The sequence below is a fragment of the Primulina eburnea genome, chromosome 13, assembly GCF_022965805.1.
Source record: "Primulina eburnea isolate SZY01 chromosome 13, ASM2296580v1, whole genome shotgun sequence".
Taxonomy (NCBI): Eukaryota; Viridiplantae; Streptophyta; class Magnoliopsida; order Lamiales; family Gesneriaceae; genus Primulina; species Primulina eburnea.
This window is the reverse complement of record NC_133113.1, coordinates 15,325,507-15,340,686: the sequence shown is the minus strand read 5'-3', so window position 1 is coordinate 15,340,686 and position 15,180 is coordinate 15,325,507. Positions and strand designations below refer to the sequence as shown.

Below are 15,180 nucleotides of genomic sequence, written 5' to 3'. Positions count from 1 at the left end.
CACTGCGAGTGCGGAAAGAGCTGAAGCTTGGTTGAAGGATATCGAGCATTTGTTTAATATTGTGGAATATTCCAAGGCTCGGAAACTGAAACTTGCTTTGTACCAGTTGAAAGATCGAGCTAAATCTTGGTGGGAAGCCGCTGAGATTGGACTGAAAGAAGCTGGGATTGAAGTCACTTGTGATGTCTTCAAGGCCCAGTTTTTGGAGTAGTATTCCCCTCCTTCCTATTATACTGCTCAGGAGAATGAATTCAATAATCTGCAGCAGGGAACGATGTCTGTTGCAGAGTATGCTTCTAATTTTTCTACTTTGCTGAAGTATGCACCTCACGTAGCTGGGAATGCGAGGGCAAAATATAACAGGTTTGTAAATGGATTACATCCTGCTTTATATACTTATGTTGTTTCTGGATTGCCTACCAGCTACGCAGAGGCAGTGGAACGAGCCGAGGCTGGACTTAGGAGAGGAGGTCCACAGTATACTCCTCCACCTCCGGTGTCAGCTCAGCAGCCTACTTTGCGACCGAGGGGTAAAAAGTTCAAGAAGACTGGCTCTGCTTCTTCGAGTTCGAGTGGATCACAGAAAGGGAGTCCTGTGATTGCTCCCTACTGTAGCCATTGTGGGGGCAAATATACTATCGAGCAGTGTCGAGGTATGTTTGGTACTTGTTATCAGTGTGGGCAGGAAGGCCATTTCTCTCGAGTATGTCCGAACAGGGGTACGACTTCTGCTCAACCCCAGCCAGGATTTAGAGGTGGCCCTGGTATGACGAGACTTGTTGTTCCTGTTCCATCTTTTCAGCAGTCGAGTGTCCCACGATATCGAGGACCGGTTGGTTAGAGTGCCCAAGTTCCTCCTCAAGTGAGAGTGTATGCCATGACTGAGGATCAGGCGAGAGAAGCTTCTGGAGGTGTGATTACAGGTATTTGCACGCTTTGCGATTATCCTGCACGTGTATTATTTGATACAGGAGCATCTCATTCATTAATATCTCATGCATTTGTTGCATCTCACGATATTGAGTGTACCCCGTTGTATGATACTTTGTCGATAGCCACGCCAGCAGGGAAGATTATTTTGTCTGAGAAAATTGTGCATAATTGTGTATTGATATATGAGGATAATGTGGTATTCCTGAATTTGATTGTCCTCCCAATGCACGACTTTGATTGTATTGTTGGCATGGATATCTTGACGACAAATCGAGCTACTGTTGATTGTTGTCATGGAGTGGTTCGATTTCGACCGACTGATGGACCCAAGTGGAATTTTTATGGCAAGGGTTCCCAAGCCAAAATTCCATTGGTATCTTCCTTGGAAATGTCCCGATTGTTGACTAGCGGAGATGAGGATTATCTTATCTACGCTATTGATGTGTCAAAGAAGGAGTCTTCGTTATCTGAAATTCCAGTTGCGAAAGAATTCCCGGATGTATTTCCCGATGAGATTCCTGATTTTCCTCCTCATCGAGAAGTTGAGTTTAGTATTGATCTTGTGCCGGGGACTGCTCCTATTTCTAAAGCTCCTTATCGCATGGCACCTCTGGAATTGAAAGAATTGAAAGAACAATTGCAGGACCTTCTCGATAAGGGATATATTCGACCGAGTGTATCACCTTGGGGAGCTCCAGTTTCATTTGTTCGAAAGGAAGATGGTACGATGCGAATGTGTATCGATTATAGGCAGCTGAATCGGGCTACTGTGAAAAATAAGTACCCACTTCCCCGTATTGATGATTTGTTTGATCAGCTTCAGGGTATTTCTGTTTACTCGAGGATTGATCTTCGTTCTGGGTATCATCAAGTACGTGTTCGAGACGAAGATGTGCCCAAGACTGCTTTTCGTACGAGGTATGGCCACTATGAATTCTTGGTTATGCCTTTTGGTCTTACAAATGCTCCTGCTATTTTTATGGATTTAATGAATCGGGTTTTTCGGGATTATCTAGACCGATTCGTTATTGTATTTATCGATGATATTCTTGTCTATTCGAGATCGAAGAAGGAGCATGCTGAACATCTGAGACTAGTACTTCAAACTCTTTGTACTAGTCATTTATATGCTAAATTGTCCAAATGTGAATTCTGGATGGACAAAGTGGTATTTTTAGGCCACGTCATTTCGAGACATGGCATATCTGTTGATTCTGCGAAGGTCGAAGCTGTATTGAATTGGCCGAGACCCACAAATGTTCCTGAGATCCGTAGCTTCATGGGTTTAGCGGGATATTATCGTCGTTTTATTGAAGGATTTTCGAAGATAGCTAAACCTATCACCCAACTGACACAGAAGAATCAGCGATTCATTTGGTCAGATGAATGTGAAGCTAGTTTTCTTGAATTGAAGATAAGATTGACCACAGAACCTGTGCTTACTATTCCTTCAGGTACCGGAGGATTTGTGGTGTGTACAGATGCGTCTGGTAAAGGTTTGGGCTGTGTTCTGATGCAACATGGCAAGGTGGTTGCTTATGCGTCTCGTCAATTGAAATCTCATGAAACACGTTATCCTGTTCATGATCTCGAATTGTCCACCATTGTGTTTGCTTTGAAGATTTGGCGCCATTACTTGTACGGAGAAAAGTTTGTTATCTATTCAGACCATAAGAGTCTGAAATATCTCTTTTCTCAATCTGATTTGAATATGAGGCAACGTAGTTGGATGGAGCTCCTGAAAGATTTTGATTGTGAGATTCAATATCACCCTGGATCGGTGAATGTTACTGCGGATGCCTTGAGCCGTAAAGTTCATGATTCTGTGTTAGCTTCTGTCAATGTCGCCAAAGTACACGAAGATATATATACTTCTGGCTGGACTTTTCACTCGAATTGGAATTCTGTCACTGTCTCAGCATTTAAAATTGAGCAGAACTTGATATCGAAAATACGAAAGGCCCAACGAAGCGATGCTCAGATCCAAAAGTCGAAAGAACTTGTATCTGCAGAACATCAGTCTGGATTTCAGATATCTTCTGATGGTTCTTTACGACTTAATGGTCGGCTGGTAGTTCCTGATGATTCTGATTTGAAATCTGCCCTTCTTCGAGAAGCATATTTTAGCAAATACAGTATTCATCGTGGAGGCCGAAAGATGTATTTGACATTGAGACCTCAATTCTGGTGGAAACGTATGAAGAAGAACATTGTTGAGTTTATTTCTAAATGTCTTGTCTGCCAGCAAGTGAAAGCCGAGAGAATGAAATCGGGAGGATTGCTCCATAGTCTTGAAATCTCGAAATGGAATTGGGAACATATTGCTATGGATTTTGTGACTCATTTACCTCGTTCGCCCAAGGGCTGTGATGCTATTTGGGTCATTATTGATCGGCTTTCGAAATCTGAGCATTTTATTCCGTATGAGCGGACTTATCCTTATAAGAGAATGACCCGTTTATACATTGAGAATGTTGTGAGACTGCATGGTATGCCAATCTCAATTGTATCTGATCGTGATCACAGGTTTACTTCTAAATTCTGGGATAGTTTTCAGGAAGCGATGGGTACGCGTTTGGCTATGAGTACTGCTTATCACCCTCAAACTGATGGCCAAACTGAGCGTGCGATTCAAACGTTGGAAAATATGTTGCGTGCTGTTGTGATGGACTTCAGAATGGGATGGCAAGATGCCTTACCATTGGTTGATTTTCTTATAACAATAACTTTCAGACGAGTATCGGTATGGCACCGTGTGAAGCTCTATATGGGAGACGATGTAGATCACCGTTATTCTGGGATGAGATTGGTGAGAGAAAATTGACTGGACCTGAAATGATACAGGAAATGAACGATAAGGTTCACTTGATTCGGCAGCGGATGAAAGCTGCTCAGGATCGTCAAAAAAGTTATGCGAACAAACGAAGACGACCCTTGGAATTCCAGAAAGGTGACAGAGTGTTTTTGAAAATATCTCCCTTTAGAGGCACTGTTCGATTCGGCATGCGAGGGAAGTTATCTCCTCGATATGTTGGTCCATACGAGATTCTTGATCGAGTTGGTGATCTTGCGTATCGATTGGCATTGCCACCAGCTCTATCTGCCATTCACGATGTGTTTCATGTTTCTATGTTGAGGAAATATGAACCCGATCCATCACATGTGCTTGCACCTGATGAGGTTGAACTGGATCCTTCTCTTTCCTATGTTGAACAACCTGTTCGCATTATGGATCGAAATAAATCGATTTCGTTGGTTCGAGTACAATGGACACGACATGGGATGGAGGAGTCAACGGGGGAATTGGAAAGCAAAATGCGAGATTCGTATCCGCATTTATTTGATGGTAGTCCATCTGTTCCATTGTATTCAATGTATACTGGTCCTTTTACTGATTTTAGTTTTGATATGTACTATAACTGGTGACATATATATGTTTGCAAATGTTATGTATATAGAGATGTTTGAGATTTCGAGGACGAAATCTTTTAAGAGGGGGAGAAATGTGAGACCCCGAGACTAAAATAGCTTTGATGGCATTTTGTTAAATAAGTTGAAAAATATTCAATTTATTTTGATGACATTTTCGTAAATAAGTTGAAAAATAATGAATTAATTTTAAGGACAAAATGGTAATTATGTTATGGATTTTAACATAATTGTCCGAATATTAGCCCAAATGATTTGAAATTTGGATATGATGTAGAAAACTCAAAGACAAAGAAGTTTCATGTTTTGAGGTTTGGAAAATTTGATCGTTTGACTAGTCCGAAGGGATATAACGAAGTTAAAATGTTAAATAGTATATATTATATTATATTATATTTTTATTAATATAATATAATATTAAAAAAAAAAGAGATAAGTTTTGAAAACTTACGTGAATGAAATCATTCACAGTAAGTTTCCACATAAATGTGGAAAGGAAAGAGAGAATCAGATTTTAATTTTCTTTTCGATCGTGCGATTTATCGGTTTATCCAATCGACGAACTGACTTCAGATCTAGGATCGTTGAAACGAGGTCTTCGATTTGAGGTATAAATTTCATAGTTTTGGTGATATTTTAAATTCATCATTTTTGGAATAAATCCGATAAATTGTTAAATCATACTGGAATTGAAGATTGTTGAATATTGTATGATTTTAACGAAGAAGAGATGATTATAGTGATGTTATATTGAATTATTCTCAATTTATTATAATTAGAGAATTTTAATCATTTGATTGAGATTGAAAAATTATTTGTCGGTTATATATGCGGTAGAATAACCGACAAGAAACTCATATTCGAAGTCGGAATTGAATTATGATATGATTATGATTTGATATGAATTTTTGAAGTTTCAAATGATATTTGAAACTCATATTAATGATTTTGGATTATGTTATTGATTGGAATGAGTATGTATTGATGTAGATAAAATATTATACCGATATCTTCAAGCTACATCAATTGGAACGAAGAATTGAGGTATGTTGCGACCGGATAACATACGACAGGTATCTGTATTATATGATATATGTCGGTTTGATTGGATTGATTGAAATGAGATTATGTGTCTATATGCCCTATGTGTTGATTTATGTAGCATACATGACATTGAGATTTGAATATCGATGTATGAAATGAACGTTTTGTTAACACACATCATTTTATGCATACATCGATACATGACATGCACGTTGAGCTATGATCCTTGGATACCTTGATATGATTGGATTGGATTCCGGGGTTTGTGAACACAATTGCTATGTTGGTATTATATGACCCGTAAAACATAGACATTTGTGGCCCCATATGATTGGATATGAGATGTGGGATTTGATGGCGCTTGGCCGACGCTATCATATGTGTATTCCCATATTGGCCGATGTGCCAGCTCGAGCATTGATTTGATAGCGATTCGATTGATTCTGACATGTGCTCAGTGGATGGGCATTTGACCCGATACCTCCACGACATACATGGATTGCATACCATATATCATTGTTTAGATATCTGTGGTATATATGATTGGTTGTTCCATACGGAGCTTTGCTCACCCCCAAGGGGGGTTGTTGTTGTCTTTGTGTGTGGACAATGGCAGGTACTCCAGGATATCAGGAGACCGGAGAGGGTACTTCTGGAGGGAGCCACATCTTGGGCTGAGGTTTTATGTTTATGTCTTGTTCTCAGTATATATGTATATGTATCTATATACCGGGGCATGTCCCGAGGATATGAGTTGTTTGTATGTGATTGGTTTTGATTACGTGTGGGCGTGTTTATGACGTGAGATTAAATATTATTTTTAGTATTCAAATGAAATGATTCGGGCTCACTGTAAAGAAATTTTAAACTCGTTTTCCGTTGTGAGTAATTAACCCTAATCAGATTGCATTGTAATAACGGTTAGGAGCTAAGGGCCCCACAAGTTTGTAGTTCAAACTCGTATGCTTTCAAATCAGCAAATAGATCATGAAGCTCAACTTTGTTCAGATCTTTGGATTCCCTCATGGCCATGGTCTTCACATCCCACTCCTTGGGAAGACCTCTGATTATCTTCAATGCAACTTCTTTGTTTGAGTACACTTTTCCAAGTGCATTTAGTTCATTGATGATGTAGCTGGTTCTTTCATCATAATCATGCATCGTTTCACCAACTTTCATTTTGATGTTGTCGAACTTATGCATGGCAACAGAAAGTTTGTTTTCTTTGGTTTGTTCGTTGCCTTCGCAAAGCAGAATTAACTTCTCCCAAATCTCTTTGGATGTCTTGTAGATCTTGATTTTACTGAACGTTACTTTGTCCAGTGTTTTATACAATATGTCCTTTGCTACATTGTTTAGATTTGTTTTCCTCTTGTCCTCAGTAGTCCACTCATCTCTGGGCTTTTCTATACGATGAGGTGCCCCATCAGTAATGGCAACAGCTGTATTGGATTTCAAAATCTTCATGGGTCCGTCAGTTATAACGTACCACATATGATCATCTTGTGCAGCTAAGTGAGCCTGCGTCCTGGTCTTCCAATCATCGAAGTCTTCTCTAGAGAACATAGGAATCTTGTTGAATGAAGACATAATGAACAGTTTGAGTATAGATATTCTGAGACGAGATATAACTGCTCTGATACCACTTGAAAGGATCGGTTAATCGAATAAAGAGTGTTTAGAAGGGGGGTTGAATAAACACTGCTCGAATTTAAATATTCTTCGACAATATGAGTTCAGTTCTGTTACAAACTGAAACTAGATATCCCGTCGGTCAATAACAATCAGTTAAACTGAATAAAATAGTTGCGGAAAATAAACTGAATGAAAGATAGAGTATCTAACTGAAAATGAAAACTGAAGTAATGATACAATATGTTTCTGGATGTTCGGAGACTTGAATAACTCCTACGTCACCTCTTCTATCACGAAGATAGGATATCCACTAAAAGACTTTGATCAAATACACGACACTATACTGACCCACTTCAGTTTGGACTTATCACTTTTCCAAAACTAAAACTCTTAGTATAAAACACTTTTATAGATCGTAACTGATCTTAGCACAACTTAGAAAATCTATCAAAGATTACAAAGTACTATATAAGCTCGAAAATGTAGTCTTGAATACTATTGATATGACTGATAAGCGTGAGCTTTGATTTCTGATTGTGAGTAGATATTTCTGCAGCGTAACAGCAAGTAGATGAGATAACTGAAAGTCGGATGGTCTTCAGTTGCTGCCTTCGACTATTTATAGGTTGTCCTCTCAACGGTAACATTAAAGAATGTTTGAATATTCTAACCGTTGATTGCCACATCGATATATTCTGACAGTCGTACACTGTTCATTTTGTAATGCGGCGTTCCACTACTAGTTGCAGGTATATGTACTATTTTGTCTGTTGTCGCTTTCAACTGATGACGTGTACTGCTGAGAGATCAGCTGGTAAGAAATCAGTTGACGAGAACGAGCTTCAGTTGTATCGATCAGTTAACTGAGTTCAGCAGATGACGTGTTCAGTTGATGATCAGTTCATGTAGTGACCCGTTCCAGAATCACCTACTAATCAGAACTTAAGCATGCAAAATTAACATTAAAAACTAAATCAGGTAAACAGCGGAAAAACAGTAATACAACCCAATCGAATCTGTAAGTACAAAATACTTAAACAACCAGATCGAACTAAAATCCAAGAATAAAATACCAACAACTATAGGTCAACCTCTGCCAGCTCCCTGTCCACTCCCTCCTGGACCGTCCAACCTGAGACCTGCCCCATCGAATAGGGTGTCCAAAACAGAGATAAACCGAGGACGTGAGCATAAAACGCTCAGCACCGAAAGCATGAGTATACAAGACTATGACATGCATGAATGCAAAATGTACGGGATACCAGGATCTGGGTATATCGAAATACTGCTCAGGTAAATGACGTCAAGGTATGTAGCACTCTGCGCCGTCGCACCAGGAGGTGGCTCCCATACCAAAATAAACCTGTGGATATACCGGTGACCTGACCACCGTCGGCCAACGGGGTCCAACCATCCACAACAAACGAGGGCTGAGCACCCTCTCAACAGGCTATCTCAAAAATAGTCAGGCTCAACATGATTATGCAAATGCCGCATAATAAACCATGCATCATATGACAGATAATAATGCAACATATAAACATGCAACACATAGTAAAGCATACTCAATCCTGCTATCTCGGATAGTACTTTCGTACCTCAAATCAGTAGATCCTAGCAATCAGCCCTAGAATCAAGTCTGCGTCCGTAGTCAGCCCACTGATGCCGCTAGCTCCCAACTAGAGCACAGCTCCGCTACAAAACCAGTAGCTCCCCGCTAGTGCCTAAACCTCGGGAAAAGACTAGAAACCTATCAGAAACGACTAGAACGCTCTGGAACACTCGGAATTGGCGAGGGAATAGTGAAGCCTTGCGCCTCTATTTATAGACAACGATCGGACGATCCGATCCACTTCGGACGCTCCGATCCACTTCGGACGATCCGAACCCTGTACACTTCGGACCTTCCGAACCCTTATCGGACCTTCCGAACCTTGCATGTCTTCCACGTGTCCAGACACCTGTCTTCGGACGATCCGAACAATGATCGGACGATCCGAACCCTCTTCAGACGATCCGAACTCTGTTTGGTCCTTCCGATCCCACCGAAATATAATTAATCCAATAATTAACTCAAATTAGGCATCGGGATACTACAGTTCAGTTGGTAAGTCTTTTGTCAAAGCACCGGAATTAAGTTTCCAACATTTTATTACGTATTAATTGTTATCTCCAATTTATACATGTTGAATTTTTAGACTCACTAGACTTGATCGATGCAAGTGAGGACGAATATGAGGAGACGAGGGGTGGGGACCAATGAGCCGGCTCAGTCTGCGCAGGAGGCTAAACCCAAGGACCGCCTATGTTTTTAAGAAATTTATGCTTGTTTCAAATACTCTGATTTCATGATATTTTTGATGATGTTTAAACAAGTGTTTCTACAAACTTTGGTTGTGGTTGTTTTATTGAAAATATTTTAGACGAACAGATGATTTTTATTACAATTTAGATGATTACTACTTATTTAAGAAAATTTTTATTTTTCCGCAAATTATAAAATAATTTAAAAGTACGGTTGGCTCAGAAAAAGGCAATCAAGAGGAAATTGATTGTCAGTGAAACTGAATCGGAGAAAACTTCGTCTCCGAAAACCTTGAAGAGGCCAGGTCCCAAAAGACCAGACCAAATGTTGATGTGAAAGTTGTCCCAGCTGAGAGATTAAAGCCAACTTGTGCTGGACAGCCTATCAGTGCTATACCAATCAGGGAAGTTCCAGTTGCATCTCCAACTGAACATCAGCAACCTCCTCCAACTGCTCCCACAAAGAAGACTATTATCGAATCTGGTGAGAAACTGAAGCAAGTTAGAGTGAGAGGTCCACTCATCACTATCACTGGTCCAACTACACTGCCTTTTGCCCGACCAAAGGGAGTGGTGATACATGAAAAAGTGGATTCAACAATGTAATGGCTGAGCATTTCTCATACCCTCACTGACCCAAAAGGTAAGGGCAAGTTGATTGAAGAGCCCAGACCAACCATCCCGATTCAAACTCATATTGATTTGATATGAGAAGAAATAAATGAGTTTTCTGAATCAAATTTGAAAGTGTATAATTAATGGGTCAGATTTAGGATTGAAGTGTTTGCCAGGCGATTGCAGAAAACATCGGTTTTTAACAAGTTCATCGCCTTGGAAACAAGAGTCCTAAAGACAGTTAAAGTTGCCACGATTGCTCAAGAGCTGGAGATGAGGAATTATTTCTTTGATCTGATGTGTGTCAAGAAGCTAGCTGAAGTTACAGCTGAGCTACGCATGAACTATGATCCTACCAGTCCAACTGCTTACAATGACAGAGCAATTTTTCAACAGCTGGACTCGGATCTCTTATCATTGCAGATGAAGATCAAAGATTGGAAAATGGATCAACAGTTGTATATTCCAGAAAATTCCCAAAATTCACCCACAGAGGAGTAGGTTGAACCCTCGACAAATCAGTCAGAGCCATCCAAGGAAGCAGTTGCTGAACAAACTGAGAAAGTAACTGTATCTTCTTCCAAGGATGCTCAATCTTCATCTTACATAACTGAACAATCAGCCTCCGAGGTTGTTGTACAAGAACCTGAAGAACTAGTTCAGTCGGCTGTCGTGACTGAACAAGTAAACGAAGCTGACACAACTCAGATCAAACAAAAGATGTGCCAGTACCAACTGAAGAGCCAACAGAAGTGTCAGCTAATAAACCAACTGAAGAGTCTCAGTTGTACTCTGAACAGACTAAAAAAGTGCAAGTGAAAACTAAAAGGCCAACTGCTGCTCAACCTTCCACATCAGCTGAAGACACTCATCAGAAATCGGTTGAAGATATTATTCCATCGTTAGTTCAAACTGAAACTGAATCAACAAAATTGGCCTTGTTTATTTTCGATGACGAAGAAAAGGTGAAAGAACAAGATCCATCTGAATCCATGTCCCCTAAAATATGTAGTGACCCGTTCCAGAATCACCTACTAATCAGAACTTAAGCATGCAAAATTAACACTAAAAACTGAATCAGGTAAACAGCGGAAAAACAGTTATACAACCCAATCGAATATCTGTAAGTAAAATACTTAAACAACCAAATCGAACTAAAATCCAAAAACAAATACCAACAACTACAGGTCAACCTCTGCTAGCTCCCTGTCCACTCCCTCCTGGACCATCCAACCTGAGACCTGCCCCATCGAATAGGGTGTCCAAAACAAAGATAAACCGAGGACGTGAGCATAAAACGCTCAGCACCGAAAGCATGAGTATACAAGACTATGACATGCATGTATGCAAAATGTACTGAATACCAGGATCTGGGTATAACGAAATACTGCTCAGGTAAATGACGTCAAGGTATGTAGCACTCTGCGCCGTCGCACCAGGAGGTGGCTCCCATACCAAAATAAACCTGTGGATATACCGGTCACCTGACCACCGTCGGCCAACGGGGTCCAACCATCCACAACAAACGAGGGCTGAGCACCCTCTCAACAGGCTATCTCAAAGATAATCAGGCCCAATATGATTATGCAAATGCCGCATAATAAACCATGCATCATATGACAGATAATAATGCAACATATAAACATGCAACACATAGTAAAGCATACTCAATCCTGCTATCTCGGATAGTACTTCCGTACCTCAAACCAGAAGATCCTAGCAATCAGCCCTAGAACCAAGCCTGCGTCCAAAGTCAGCCCACTGATGCCGCTAACTCCCAACTAGAGCACAGCTCCGCTACAAAACCAGTAGTTCCCCGCTAGAGCCTGAACCTCGGGAAAAGACTAGAAACCTCTCAGAAACGACTAAAACGCTCTGGAACACTCGGAATTGGCGAGTTAGAAATGAAGCCTCGCGCCTCTATTTATAGACAACGATCGGACGATCCGATCCACTTCGGACGCTCCGATCCGGAACACTTCGGACGATCCGAACCCACTTCGGACGATCCGATCATTGCATGTCTTCCACGTGTCCAGCCACCTGTCTTCGGACGATCCGATCTACTTCGGACGATCCGAACTCTGCATGGCTTCCGCATGTCCAACCACCTGTCTCGGACGATCCGAACCCTGATCGGACGATCCGAACTCTGCATGGCTTCCATGCGTCCAACCACCTGTCTCGGACGATCCGAACCCTCTTCGGCGATCCGAACTCTCTTCGGACGATCCGAACTCGTTCGGTCCTTTCGATCCCACCGAAATATATTTAATCCAATAATTAACTCAAATTAGGCATCGGGATACTACATTCTCCCCCTCTAAAAAGGATTTCGTCCGCGAAATCGAGTCTGAAGAATGACAATCTGAACAACAATACATTCAACTTAAGAATGAATTACAACTGAAAATACAACTGAAATTACTATCATAACTGAAAATACTACAACTAGAACAACTCTGGATGCTCTGACCGCATGCGACTCTCTAGTTCCCAAGTAGCTTCTTCAGTACCTCGGCGCTGCCACTGCACTAAGACAAGAGGAATAGTCTTATTCCGCAGCACCTTATCCTTCCGGTCTAAGATCGAAACCGGTCTTTCCACAAAAGACAAATCCGGATTCAGCTGAACTTCTGTCGGATGCAAAACATGAGACTCATCCGCTACGTATCGTCTCAACAAAGACACATGAAACACATTGTGAACACTAGACAGATACGGTGGCAAAGCTAATCTGTAGGCCAAATCTCCCACGCATTCTAAGATCTCAAAAGGACCAATGAATCTCGGAGATAGCTTACCCTTCAGTCCAAATCTCAGAATCCTCCGGAAAGGTGATACCTTGAGAAACACTTTCTCGCCTGCATCAAAATGAAGAGGTCTGCGCTTGGTGTTCGCATAACTCGCTTGTCGATCCTGAGCAGTCTTAATCCGCTGTTTGATCACAAGAACTTTGTCCATGGCCTGCTGAATCAATTCTGGACCCTCGACCTGTCGTTCTCCAACTTCCTCCCAGAACAGAGGAGTACGACAACGTCGACCATACAATGCTTCAAACGGAGACATACCAATACTCCTATGAAAACTGTTGTTGTATGCAAACTCTATCAGTGGCAGATGATCCTGCCAAGCTGGCCCGAAATCCATCACACAAGATCTCAACATATCCTCAAGAGTACGAATAGTCCTCTCTGACTGACCGTCAGTCTCTGGGTGATATGCAGTACTCAAACTCAAGGTAGTACCCAAAGCTTGCTGAAAGCTGCCCCAAAATCTAGATGTAAATCGAGGATCTCTGTCACTAACGATACTCACGGGCACACCATGAAACCGTAAAATCTCCTGAATGTACAACCGTGCCATCCGATCGAAAGTGAAGTCTCTGTTATACGGAAGAAAATGGGCAGACTTAGTAAGCCGATCCACTACCACCCAGATAGCATCTCTATTTCCCACAGACATAGGCAAGTGAGTCACGAAGTCCATCGTGATATGTTCCCACTTCCACTCCGGAATAGGAAGATTCTGCAACAATCCTCCAGGTCGTCGATACTCAGCCTTCACTTGCTGACAGACTAGGCACTTGGAGACATACTGATAAACATCACGTTTCATACCTTTCCACCAAAATCGAGTCCTCAAATCCTTATACATCTTGTTGCTCCCTGGATGAACACTCAACTTGCTACGATGAGCCTGAGACAAAATCTCCTCCCTCAAAGTGTCATCTTCCGGTACAACGACACGACCAGATAAGCACAAAAGACCCTCGGACTGATAGTGGAATCCAGAAGTATTATCTCCATCAGCCAACCGAGCTAATTTCTGAATCTTAGAATCAGACATCTGAGCATCTCTAATCCGAGAATACAAAATTGGCTCAGACAAAATAGTAGCTACACGGATACTCTCTGCTCCCTTCCGATGCTTACAATTGAATCCCATCGAGCAGAAATCCTGAATAATCCCAGATACAGCACCAGTCTGAAGAGCAGACAATCTCACCTTGCGACTAAGAGCATCGGCCGTGAGATTCGCAGATCCTGGATGATACTTGATCTCACAATCATAATCTTTGAGTAGATCCATCCAACGACGCTGACGCATGTTCAACTCAGCCTGAGTGAACAGATACTTCAAACTCTTATGATCAGTGAAGATCTCAAATCGTTCACCATACAGATAATGGCGCCAGATTTTCAAGGCAAAAACGATCGCTGCTAATTCCAGATCATGAACAGGATAATTTTCCTCATGAGGCTTCAACTGCCTCGACGCATAAGCAATCACATGCTCATTCTGCATCAGAACACACCCTAGTCCCTGCAAAGAGGCATCGGTGTAAACACTGAAACCACCAGATCCAGACGATAAAGCCAAAACAGGCGCAGATGTCAAACGTCTGCGAAGTTCCAAGAAACTCTCTTCGCACTCTGATGTCCACTCAAATGAAACATCTTTCCGAGTGAGCTGAGTGAGTGGCTTAGCAATCTGAGAGAAGTTGACAATGAAACGGCGATAATACCCAGCCAATCCTAGAAAACTGCGGATTTCGGCTACTGTCGTCGGACGCGACCAGTTCAAAACCGCTTCCACCTTGCTCGGGTCAACTGAAACTCCCTCGCTAGAAATGACATGACCAAGGAATACAACCCTGTCAATCCAAAACTCACATTTACTCAACTTCGCATAAAGCTGATTCTCGCGAAGTGTCTGTAAAATAATCCTCAAGTGTTGTAGGTGTTCTTGCTGATCATGCGAATAGATTAAGATATCATCTATAAACACCACAACAAACTTATCCAAGAAATCCCGAAATACCCGATTCATCAGATCCATAAAAACTGCTGGTGCATTCGTCACCCCAAAAGGCATAACCAGAAACTCATAATGCCCATACCGGGTCCTGAATGCAGTCTTTGATATATCTCCCTGATGAACTCGAAGCTGATGATAACCAGACCTTAAGTCAATCTTGGAATACACAGAGGTGCCTTGCAATTGATCAAATAAATCATCAATCCGTGGCAACGGATACTTATTCTTGATTGTAGCACGATTCAACTGCCGATAATCTATGCAGAGCCGCATAGAACCATCCTTCTTTTTGACAAAAAGAACTGGTGCTCCCCACGGGGACACACTGGGTCGAATATATCCTTTGTCAAGAAGATCCTGCAACTGCTGTTTCAATTCTTGCATCTCCGATGGAGCTAA

The 15,180-nt window shown here is 41.5% G+C and overlaps 1 long non-coding RNA gene across 1 annotated transcript; it reads left to right on the top strand.

Moving 5' to 3' along the window:
• The first annotated feature begins 4,915 nt into the window (after nucleotides 1-4,915).
• Nucleotides 4,916-6,188, top strand: LOC140808658 (uncharacterized). The gene is made up of 3 exons (XR_012112989.1): nucleotides 4,916-4,970; nucleotides 5,353-5,406; nucleotides 6,023-6,188. It is a non-coding gene; the product is annotated as an uncharacterized lncRNA (long non-coding RNA).
• The last annotated feature ends 8,992 nt before the right edge of the window (nucleotides 6,189-15,180 follow it).